Here is a 13,483-nt window from a genome sequence, read left to right on the forward strand (position 1 = left end):
CAAAGCCGACTTAAGGAAAAAAAGACTGACTCTTTCTGCTGTCTATGTTTTGAACCATTCCTGTGACAATAGTTATAGTTTCCGATGCTTCACCTCAGGTTCACTGTATCCCTCTGACCCTCTTATTGACGATGAAACACAGAAATTGCATCGGAATTAAATGGAAAAGGCACAATGCCGACTTAAGTACAAGAAGACTGACTCTTCTTACTATCTATATTTTGAACCATTCCAGTGACACTAGTTATAGATTCCGATGCTTCATTTCATGTTTTTTGTATCCCTTGGACCTTCTTATTGACGATGAAACACAGAAATTGCATCGGAATTAAATAGAAAAGGTACAATGCCGACTTAAGTACAAGAAGACTGACTCTTCCCACTGTCTATGTCTTGAACCATTCCTGTGACACTAGTTATAGATTCCGATGCTTCACTTCAGGTTCACTGTTTCCCTTGGACTTCTTATTGACGATGAAACACAGAAATTGCATCGGAATTAGCAGGAAAAGCCACAATGCCGACTTAAGTACAAGAAGACTGACACTTCCTACTGTCTATGTTTTGAACCATTCCTGTGACACTAGTTATAGATTCCGATGCTTCACATCTGGTTTACTGTATCCCTCTGACCTTCTTTTTGACGATGTAACACAGAAATTGCATCGGAATTAAATAGAAAAGGCACAATGCCGACTTAAGTACAAGAAGACTGACTCTTCCTACTGTCTATGTTTTGAAACATTCCTGTGACACTAGTTATAGATTCCGATGCTTCACTTCAGGTTTACTGTATCCCTTGGACCTTCTTATTGACGATGAAACACAGAAATTGCATCAGAATTAAATAGAAAAAGTACAATGCCGACTTAAGTACAGGAAGACTGACTCCTCTTACAGTCTATGTTTTGAACCATTCCTGTGACACTAGTTATAAATACCGATGCTTCACTTCAGGTTTACTATATCGCTTGGACCTTCTTGCTGACGATGAAACACAGAAATTGCATCGGAATTAAATAGAAAAGGCACAATGCCGACATAAGTACAAGATGACTGACCCTTCTTACTATGTACGTTTTGAACCATTACTGTGACACTGGTTATAGATTCCGATGCTTCACTCCAGGTTTACTGTATCCATTGGACCTTCTTATTGACGATGAAACACAGAAATTGCATCGGAATTAAATAGAAAAGGCACAATGCCGACTTAAGTACAAGAAGACTGACTCTTCCTACTGTCTATGTTTCAAACCATTCCTGTGACACTAGTTATAGATGCCGTTGCTTCACTTCAGGTTTACTGTATCCCTTGGACCTTCTTATTGACGATGGAACACAGAAATTGCATCGGAATGAAATGGAAAAGCCACAATGCCGACTAAAGAACAAGAAGACTGACTCTTCTTACTATCTATGTTTTGAAACGTTCCAGTGACACTAGTAATAGATTCCGATGCTTCAATTGACGTATACTGTATCCCTTGGACCTTCTTATTGACGATGAAACACAGAATGTGCATGGGAATGAAATACAAAAGGCACAATGCCGATTTAAGTACAAGAAGACTGACTCTTCTTACTGACTGTTTAGAACCATTCCTGTGACACTAGTTATAGATTCCGATGCTTCACGTCAGGTTTACTGTATCCCTCTGACCTTCTTATTGACGATGAAACACAGAAATTGCATCGGAATTTAATAGAAAAGGCACTATGCCGACTTAAGTACAAGTAGACTGACTCTTCCTACTGTCTAAGTTTTGAACCATTCCTGTGACACTAGTTATAGATTCCGATGCTTCACTTCCGGTTTACTGTATCCCTTGGACCCTCTTATTGACGATGAAACACAGAAATTGCATCGGAATTAAATAGAAAAGCCACAATGCCGTCTTAAGTACAAGACGACTGACTCTTCCCACTGTCTATGTTTTGAGCCAATTCTGTGACACTAGTTATAGATTCCGATGCTTCACTTCAGGTTTACTGTATCCCTTGGACGTTCTTATTGACGATGAAACACAGAAATTGCATGGGAAATAAATAGAAAAATCACAATGCCGACTTTAGTACAAGAAGACTAACTCTTCTTACTGACTATGTTTTGAACCACTCCTTTGACGCTAGTTACAGATTCCGATGCTTCACTTCAGGTTTACTAAATCCCTTGAACCTTCTTATTGACGATGAAACACAGAAATTGCATCGGAATTAAATACAAAAGGCACAATGCCGACTTAAGTACAAGAAGACTGACTCTTCCTACTGTCTATGTTTTGAACCATTCCTGTGACACTAGTTATAGATTCCGATGCCTCACTTCAGGTTTACTGTATCCCTCCGACCTCCTTTTTGACGATGAAACACAGAAATTGCATCGGAATTAAATACAAATGGCACAATGCCGTCTTAAGTACAAGAAGACTGACTCATCCTACTGGCTATGCTTTGAACGATTCCTGTGACATTAGTTATAGATTCCGATGTTTCACTTCAGGTTCACTGTATCCTTTGGACCTTCTTATTGGCGATGAAATACAGAAATTGCATCGGAATTAAATAGAAAAGGCACAATGCAGACTTAAGTACAAGATGACTGACTCTTCTTACTATCTATGTTTTGAACCATTCCTTTGACACTAGTTATAGATTCCGATGCTTCACGTCAGGTTTACTGTATCCCTCTGACCTTCTTATTGACGATGAAACACAGAAATTGGATTGGAATTAAATACAAAAGGCACAATGCCGACTTAAGAACAAGAAGACTGACTCTTCTTACAGTCTATGTTTTGAACCAGTCCTGTGACACTAGTTATAGATTCTGATGCTTCACTTCAGGTTTACTGTATCACGTGGACCTTCTTATTGACGATGAAACACAGAAATTGGATTGGAATTAAATACAAAAGCCACAATGCCGTCTTAAGTACAAGTTGACTGACTCTTCCTACTGTCTATGTTTTGAACCATTCCTGTGACACTAGTTATAGATTCCGATGCGTCATATCCGGTTTACTGTATCCCTCTGACATTCTTTATGACGATGAAACACAGAAATTGCATCGGAATTAAATACAATGGGCACAACGTCGACTTAAGTACAAGAAGACTGACTCTTCTTACTGTCTATGTTTTGAACCATTCCTGTGACACTAGTTATAGATTCCGATGCTTCACTTCAGGTTTACTGTATCCCTTACACCTTCTTATTGACGATGAAACACAGAAATTGCATCGGAATTAAATACAAAAGGCACAAAGCCGACTTAAGGAAAAAAAGACTGACTCTTTCTGCTGTCTATGTTTTGAACCATTCCTGTGACAATAGTTATAGATTCCGATGCTTCACCTCAGGTTCACTGTATCCCTCTGACCCTCTTATTGACGATGAAACACAGAAATTGCATCGGAATTAAATGGAAAAGGCACAATGCCGACTTAAGTACAAGAAGACTGACTCTTCTTACTATCTATATTTTGAACCATTCCAGTGACACTAGTTATAGATTCCGATGCTTCATTTCACGTTTTTTGTATCCCTTGGACCTTCTTATTGACGATGAAACACAGAAATTGCATCGGAATTAAATAGAAAAGGCACAATGCCGACTTAAGTACAAGAAGACTGACTCTTCCCACTGTCTATGTCTTGAACCATTCCTGTGACACTAGTTATAGATTCCGATGCTTCACTTCAGGTTCACTGTTTCCCTTGGACTTCTTATTGACGATGAAACACAGAAATTGCATCGGAATTAGCAGGAAAAGCCACAATGCCGACTTAAGTACAAGAAGACTGACACTTCCTACTGTCTATGTTTTGAACCATTCCTGTGACACTAGTTATAGATTCCGATGCTTCACATCTGGTTTACTGTATCCCTCTGACCTTCTTTTTGACGATGTAACACAGAAATTGCATCGGAATTAAATAGAAAAGGCACAATGCCGACTTAAGTACAAGAAGACTGACTCTTCCTACTGTCTATGTTTTGAAACATTCCTGTGACACTAGTTATAGATTCCGATGCTTCACTTCAGGTTTACTGTATCCCTTGGACCTTCTTATTGACGATGAAACACAGAAATTGCATCAGAATTAAATAGAAAAAGTACAATGCCGACTTAAGTACAAGAAGACTGACTCCTCTTACAGTCTATGTTTTGAACCATTCCTCTGACACTAGTTATAAATACCGATGCTTCACTTCAGGTTTACTATATCGCTTGGACCTTCTTGCTGACGATGAAACACAGAAATTGCATCGGAATTAAATAGAAAAGGCACAATGCCGACATAAGTACAAGATGACTGACTCTTCTTACTATGTACGTTTTGAACCATTACTGTGACACTGGTTATAGATTCCGATGCTTCACTCCAGGTTTACTGTATCCATTGGACCTTCTTATAGACGATGAAACACAGAAATTGCATCGGAATTAAATAGAAAAGGCACAATGCCGACTTAAGTACAAGAAGACTGACTCTTCCTACTGTCTATGTTTCAAACCATTCCTGTGACACTAGTTATAGATGCCGTTGCTTCACTTCAGGTTTACTGTATCCCTTGGACCTTCTTATTGACGATGAAACACAGAAATTGCATCGGAATTAAATAGAAAAGGCACAATGCCGACTTAAGTACAAGAAGACTGACTCTTCCTACTGTCTATGTTTTGAAACATTCCTGTGACACTAGTTATATATTACGATGCTTCACTTCAGGTTTACTGTATCGCTTGGACCTTCTTATTGACGATGAAACACAGAAATTGCATCGGAATTAAATAGAAAAGCCACAATGCCGACTAAAATACAAGACGACTGACTCTTCTTACTATCTATGTTTTGAACAATTCCAGTGAAACTAGTTATAGATTCCAATGCTTCAATTCACGTTTACTGTATCCCTTGGACCTTCTTATTGCCGATGAAACACAGAAATTGCATCGGAATTAAATACAAAAGGCACAATGCCGACTTAAGTACAAGAAGACTGACTCTTCTTACTGACTGTTTAGAACCATTCCTGTGACACTAGATATAGATTCCGATGCTTCACGGCAGGTTTACTGTATCCCTCTGACCTTCTTATTGACGATGAAACACAGAAATTGGATCGTAATTAAATACAGATGGCACAATGCCGACTTAAGTACAAGAAGACTGACTCTTCTTACAGTCTATGTTTTGAACCAGTCCTGTGACACTAGTTATAGATTCTGATGCTTCACTTCAGGTTTACTGTATCACGTGGACCTTCGTATTGACGATGAAACACAGAAATTGCATCGGAATTAAATAGAAAAGGCACTATGCCGACATAAGTACAAGTAGACTGACTCTTCCTACTGTCTATGTTTTGAACCATTCCTGTGACACTAGTTATGGATTCCGATACTTCACATCCGGTTTACTGTATCCCTCTGACCTTCTGTAAGACGATGAAACACAGAAATTGCATCGGAATTAAATAGTAAAGGCACAATGCCGACTTAAGTACAAGAAGACTTACTCTTCCTACTGTCTATGTTTTGAACCATTCCCGTGACACTAGTTATAGATTCCGATGCTTCACTTCAGGTTTACTGTATCCCTCTGACCTTCTTATTGACGATGAAACACAGAAATTGCATCGGAATTAAATACAAAAGGCACAATGCCGACTTAAGAACAAGAAGACTGACTCTTTTTACTGTCTATGTTTTGAACCATTCCTGTGACACTAGTTATAGATTCCGATGCTTCACTTCAGGTTTACTGTATCCCTTGGACCTTCTTATTGACGATGAAACACAGAAATTGCATCGGAATTAAATACAAAAGGCATAATGCCGACATAAGTACGAGTAAACTGTCTCTTCTTACTAACTGTTTTGAACCATTCCTGTGACTAGTTATAGATTCCGATGCTTCACTTCAGGTTTACTGTATCCCTCTGACCGTCTTATTGACGATGAAAAGTAGAAATTGCATCGGAATTAAATACAAAAGGCACAATGTCGACTTAAGTACAAGAAGACTGACTCTTCTTACTGTCTATGTTTTGAACAATTTCCTGTGACACTAGTTATAGATTTCGATGCTTCACTTCAGATTTACTGTATCCCTTACACCTTCTTATTGACGAAGAAACACTGAAATTGCATGCGAATTAAATACAAAAGGCACAATGCCGACTTAAATACAAGAAGCCTGACCCTTCTTACTGTCTATGTTTTGAACCATTCCTGTGACACTAGTTATAGATTCGGATGCTTCACTTCATTTTTACTGTATCCCTCTGACCTTCTTATAGACAATGAAACACATAAATTGCATCGTAATTAAATACAAAAGGCACAATGCCGACTTTAGTACGAGAAGACTGACTCTTCTTACTGACTGCTTTGAACCATTCCTGTGACACTAGTTATAGATTCCGATGCTTCACTTCATTTTTACTGTATCCCTCTGATCTTCTTATTGACGATGAAACACAGAAATTGCATCGGAATTAAATAGAAAAGCACAATGCCGACTTAAGTACAAGAAGACTGACTCTTCCTACAGTCTATGCTTTGAACCATTCCTGTGACACTAGTTATAGATTCCGAGGCTTCACTTCAGGTTTACTGTATCCCTTGGACCTTCTTATTGACGTAGAAACACAGAAATTGCATCGGAATTAAATAGAAAGCCACAATGCCGACTTAAGTACAAGATGACTGACTCTTCCTACTGTCTATGTTTTGAACCATTCCTGTGACACTAGTTATAGATTCCGATGCTTGACGTCTGGTTTACTGTATCCCTCTGACCTTCCTTTTGACAGTGAAACACAGAAATTGCATCGGAATTAAATAGAAAATTCACAATTCCGACTTAAGTATAAGATGACTGACTCTTCTTACTGTCTATGTTTTGAACCATTCCTGTGACACTAGATATAGATTACGAAGCTTCACTCCAGGTTTACTGTATCCATTGGACCTTCTTATCGACGATGAAACACAAAAAATGGATCGGAATTAAATACAAAAGGCACACTGCCGACTTAGGTACTAGAAGACTGACTCTTCTTACTGTCTATGTTTTGAACCATTCCTGTGACACTAGTTATAGATTCCGATGCTTCACTTCAGGTTTACTGTATCCCTTGGACCTTCTTAATGACGATGAAACACAGAAATTGCATCGGAATTAAATAGAAAAGGCACAATGCCGACTTAAGTACAAGAAGACCGACTCTTCCTACTGTCTATGTTTTGAAACATTCCTTTGACACTAGTTATAGATTCCGATGCTTCACTTCAGGTTTACTGTATACCTTGGACATTCTTATTGACGATGAAACACAGAAATTGCATCGGAATTAAATAGAAAAGCCACAATGCCGACTAAAATACAAGAAGACTGACTCTTCTTACTATCTATGTTTTGAACAATTCCAGTGAAACTAGTTATAGATTCCGATGCTTCAATTCACATTTACTGTATCCCTTGGACCTTCTTATTGCCGATGAAACACAGAAATTGCATCGGAATTAAATACAAAAGGCACAATGCCGACTTAAGTACAAGAGACTGACTCTTCTTATTGACTGTTTAGAACCATTCCTGTGACACTAGTTATAGATTCCGATGCTTCACGGCAGGTTTACTGTATACTTCTGACCTTGTTATTGACGATGAAACACAGAAATTGGATCGGAATTAAACACAAAAGGCACAATGCCGACTTAAGTACAAGAAGACTGACTCTTCTTACAGTCTATGTTTTGAACCAGTCCTGTGACACTAGTTATAGATTCTGATGCTTCACTTCAGGTTTACTGTATCACGTGGACCTTCGTATTGACGATGAAACACAGAAATTGCATCGGAATTAAATTGAAAAGGCACCATGCCGACTTAAGTACAAGTACACTGACTCTTCCTACTGTCTATGTTTTGAACCATTCCTGTGACACTAGTTATAGATTCCGATGCTTCACTTCAGGTTTACTGTATCCCTTGGACCTTCTTGTTGACGATGAAACACAGAAATTGCATCGGAAGTAAATAGAAAAGCCACAATGCCGTCTTAAGTACATGAAGACTGACACTTCCTACTGTCTATGTTTTGAACCATTCCTGTGACACTAGTTATAGATTCCGATGCTTCATATCCGGTTTACTGTATCCCTCTGACATTCTTTATGACGATGAAACACAGAAATTGCATCGGAATTAAATACAATGGGCACAACGTCGACTTAAGTACAAGAAGACTGACTCTTCTTACTGTCTATGTTTTGAACCATTCCTGTGACACTAGTTATAGATTCCGATGCTTCACTTCAGGTTTACTGTATCCCTTACACCTTCTTATTGACGATGAAACACAGAAATTGCATCGGAATTAAATACAAAAGGCACAAAGCCGACTTAAGGAAAAAAAGACTGACTCTTTCTGCTGTCTATGTTTTGAACCATTCCTGTGACAATAGTTATAGATTCCGATGCTTCACCTCAGGTTCACTGTATCCCTCTGACCCTCTTATTGACGATGAAACACAGAAATTGCATCGGAATTAAATGGAAAAGGCACAATGCCGACTTAAGTACAAGAAGACTGACTCTTCTTACTATCTATATTTTGAACCATTCCAGTGACACTAGTTATAGATTCCGATGCTTCATTTCATGTTTTTTGTATCTCTTGGACCTTCTTATTGACGATGAAACACAGAAATTGCATCGGAATTAAATAGAAAAGGTACAATGCCGACTTAAGTACAAGAAGACTGACTCTTCCCACTGTCTATGTCTTGAACCATTCCTGTGACACTAGTTATAGATTCCGATGCTTCACTTCAGGTTCACTGTTTCCCTTGGACTTCTTATTGACGATGAAACACAGAAATTGCATCGGAATTAGCAGGAAAAGCCACAATGCCGACTTAAGTACAAGAAGACTGACACTTCCTACTGTCTATGTTTTGAACCATTCCTGTGACACTAGTTATAGATTCCGATGCTTCACATCTGGTTTACTGTATCCCTCTGACCTTCTTTTTGACGATGTAACACAGAAATTGCATCGGAATTAAATAGAAAAGGCACAATGCCGACTTAAGTACAAGAAGACTGACTCTTCCTACTGTCTATGTTTTGAAACATTCCTGTGACACTAGTTATAGATTCCGATGCTTCACTTCAGGTTTACTGTATCCCTTGGACCTTCTTATTGACGATGAAACACAGAAATTGCATCAGAATTAAATAGAAAAAGTACAATGCCTACTTAAGTACAGGAAGACTGACTCCTCTTACAGTCTATGTTTTGAACCATTCCTGTGACACTAGTTATAAATACCGATGCTTCACTTCAGGTTTACTATATCGCTTGGACCTTCTTGCTGACGATGAAACACAGAAATTGCATCGGAATTAAATAGAAAAGGCACAATGCCGACATAAGTACAAGATGACTGACTCTTCTTACCATGTACGTTTTGAACCATTACTGTGACACTGGTTATAGATTCCGATGCTTCACTCCAGGTTTACTGTATCCATTGGACCTTCTTATTGACGATGAAACACAGAAATTGCATCGGAATTAAATAGAAAAGGCACAATGCCGACTTAAGTACAAGAAGACTGACTCTTCCTACTGTCTATGTTTGAAACCATTCCTGTGACACTAGTTATAGATGCCGTTGCTTCACTTCAGGTTTACTGTATCCCTTGGACCTTCTTATTGACGATGAAACACAGAAATTGCATCGGAATGAAATGGAAAAGCCACAATGCCGACTAAAGAACAAGAAGACTGACTCTTCTTACTATCTATGTTTTGAACCGTTCCAGTGACACTAGTAATAGATTCCGATGCTTCAATTGACGTATACTGTATCCCTTGGACCTTCTTATTGACGATGAAACACAGAATGTGCATGGGAATGAAATACAAAAGGCACAATGCCGATTTAAGTACAAGAAGACTGACTCTTCTTACTGACTGTTTAGAACCATTCCTGTGACACTAGTTATAGATTCCGATGCTTCACGTCAGGTTTACTGTATCCCTCTGACCTTCTTATTGACGATGAAACACAGAAATTGCATCGGAATTTAATAGAAAAGGCACTATGCCGACTTAAGTACAAGTAGACTGACTCTTCCTACTGTCTAAGTTTTGAACCATTCCTGTGACACTAGTTATAGATTCCGATGCTTCACTTCCGGTTTACTGTATCCCTTGGACCCTCTTATTGACGATGAAACACAGAAATTGCATCGGAATTAAATAGAAAAGAAACAATGCCATCTTAAGTACAAGACGACTGACTCTTCCCACTGTCTATGTTTTGAGCCAATTCTGTGACACTAGTTATAGATTCCGATGCTTCACTTCAGGTTTACTGTATCCCTTGGACGGTCTTATTGACGATGAAACACAGAAATTGCATGGGAAATAAATAGAAAAATCACAATGCCGACTTTAGTACAAGAAGACTAACTCTTCTTACTGACTATGTTTTGAACCACTCCTTTGACGCTAGTTACAGATTCCGATGCTTCACTTCAGGTTTACTAAATCCCTTGAACCTTCTTATTGACGATGAAACACAGAAATTGCATCGGAATTAAATACAAAAGGCACAATGCCGACTTAAGTACAAGAAGACTGACTCTTCCTACTGTCTATGTTTTGAACCATTCCTGTGACACTAGTTATAGATTCCGATGCCTCACTTCAGGTTTACTGTATCCCTCCGACCTCCTTTTTGACGATGAAACACAGAAATTGCATCGGAATTAAATACAAATGGCACAATGCCGTCTTAAGTACAAGAAGACTGACTCATCCTACTGGCTATGCTTTGAACGATTCCTGTGACATTAGTTATAGATTCCGATGTTTCACTTCAGGTTCACTGTATCCTTTGGACCTTCTTATTGGCGATGAAATACAGAAATTGCATCGGAATTAAATAGAAAAGGCACAATGCAGACTTAAGTACAAGATGACTGACTCTTCTTACTATCTATGTTTTGAACCATTCCTTTGACACTAGTTATAGATTCCGATGCTTCACGTCAGGTTTACTGTATCCCTCTGACCTTCTTATTGACGATGAAACACAGAAATTGGATTGGAATTAAATACAAAAGGCACAATGCCGACTTAAGAACAAGAAGACTGACTGTTCTTACAGTCTATGTTTTGAACCAGTCCTGTGACACTAGTTATAGATTCTGATGCTTCACTTCAGGTTTACTGTATCACGTGGACCTTCTTATTGACGATGAAACACAGAAATTGGATTGGAATTAAATACAAAAGCCACAATGCCGTCTTAAGTACAAGTTGACTGACTCTTCCTACTGTCTATGTTTTGAACCATTCCTGTGACACTAGTTATAGATTCCGATGCTTCATATCCGGTTTACTGTATCCCTCTGACATTCTTTATGACGATGAAACACAGAAATTGCATCGGAATTAAATACAATGGGCACAACGTCGACTTAAGTACAAGAAGACTGACTCTTCTTACTGTCTATGTTTTGAACCATTCCTGTGACACTAGTTATAGATTCCGATGCTTCACTTCAGGTTTACTGTATCCCTTACACCTTCTTATTGACGATGAAACACAGAAATTGCATCGGAATTAAATACAAAAGGCACAAAGCCGACTTAAGGAAAAAAAGACTGACTCTTTCTGCTGTCTATGTTTTGAACCATTCCTGTGACAATAGTTATAGATTCCGATGCTTCACCTCAGGTTCACTGTATCCCTCTGACCCTCTTATTGACGATGAAACACAGAAATTGCATCGGAATTAAATGGAAAAGGCACAATGCCGACTTAAGTACAAGAAGACTGACTCTTCTTACTATCTATATTTTGAACCATTCCAGTGACACTAGTTATAGATTCCGATGCTTCATTTCACGTTTTTTGTATCCCTTGGACCTTCTTATTGACGATGAAACACAGAAATTGCATCGGAATTAAATAGAAAAGGCACAATGCCGACTTAAGTACAAGAAGACTGACTCTTCCCACTGTCTATGTCTTGAACCATTCCTGTGACACTAGTTATAGATTCCGATGCTTCACTTCAGGTTCACTGTTTCCCTTGGACTTCTTATTGACGATGAAACACAGAAATTGCATCGGAATTAGCAGGAAAAGCCACAATGCCGACTTAAGTACAAGAAGACTGACACTTCCTACTGTCTATGTTTTGAACCATTCCTGTGACACTAGTTATAGATTCCGATGCTTCACATCTGGTTTACTGTATCCCTCTGACCTTCTTTTTGACGATGTAACACAGAAATTGCATCGGAATTAAATAGAAAAGGCACAATGCCGACTTAAGTACAAGAAGACTGACTCTTCCTACTGTCTATGTTTTGAAACATTCCTGTGACACTAGTTATAGATTCCGATGCTTCACTTCAGGTTTACTGTATCCCTTGGACCTTCTTATTGACGATGAAACACAGAAATTGCATCAGAATTAAATAGAAAAAGTACAATGCCGACTTAAGTACAAGAAGACTGACTCCTCTTACAGTCTATGTTTTGAACCATTCCTGTGACACTAGTTATAAATACCGATGCTTCACTTCAGGTTTACTATATCGCTTGGACCTTCTTGCTGACGATGAAACACAGAAATTGCATCGGAATTAAATAGAAAAGGCACAATGCCGACATAAGTACAAGATGACTGACTCTTCTTACTATGTACGTTTTGAACCATTACTGTGACACTGGTTATAGATTCCGATGCTTCACTCCAGGTTTACTGTATCCATTGGACCTTCTTATAGACGATGAAACACAGAAATTGCATCGGAATTAAATAGAAAAGGCACAATGCCGACTTAAGTACAAGAAGACTGACTCTTCCTACTGTCTATGTTTCAAACCATTCCTGTGACACTAGTTATAGATGCCGTTGCTTCACTTCAGGTTTACAGTATCCCTTGGACCTTCTTATTGACGATGAAACACAGAAATTGCATCGGAATGAAATGGAAATGCCACAATGCCGACTAAAGAATAAGAAGACTGACTCTTCTTACTATCTATGTTTTGAACCGTTCCAGTGACACTAGTAATAGATTCCGATGCTTCAATTGACGTATACTGTATCCCTTGGACCTTCTTATTGACGATGAAACACAGAATGTGCATGGGAATGAAATACAAAAGGCACAATGCCGATTTAAGTACAAGAAGACTGACTCTTCTTACTGACTGTTTAGAACCATTCCTGTGACACTAGTTATAGATTCCGATGCTTCACGTCAGGTTTACTGTATCCCTCTGACCTTCTTATTGACGATGAAACACAGAAATTGCATCGGAATTTAATAGAAAAGGCACTATGCCGACTTAAGTACAAGTAGACTGACTCTTCCTACTGTCTAAGTTTTGAACCATTCCTGTGACACTAGTTATAGATTCCGATGCT

This window comes from Schistocerca americana, chromosome 3 (assembly GCF_021461395.2).
Source record: "Schistocerca americana isolate TAMUIC-IGC-003095 chromosome 3, iqSchAmer2.1, whole genome shotgun sequence".
NCBI classification, from domain to species: domain Eukaryota; kingdom Metazoa; phylum Arthropoda; class Insecta; order Orthoptera; family Acrididae; genus Schistocerca; species Schistocerca americana.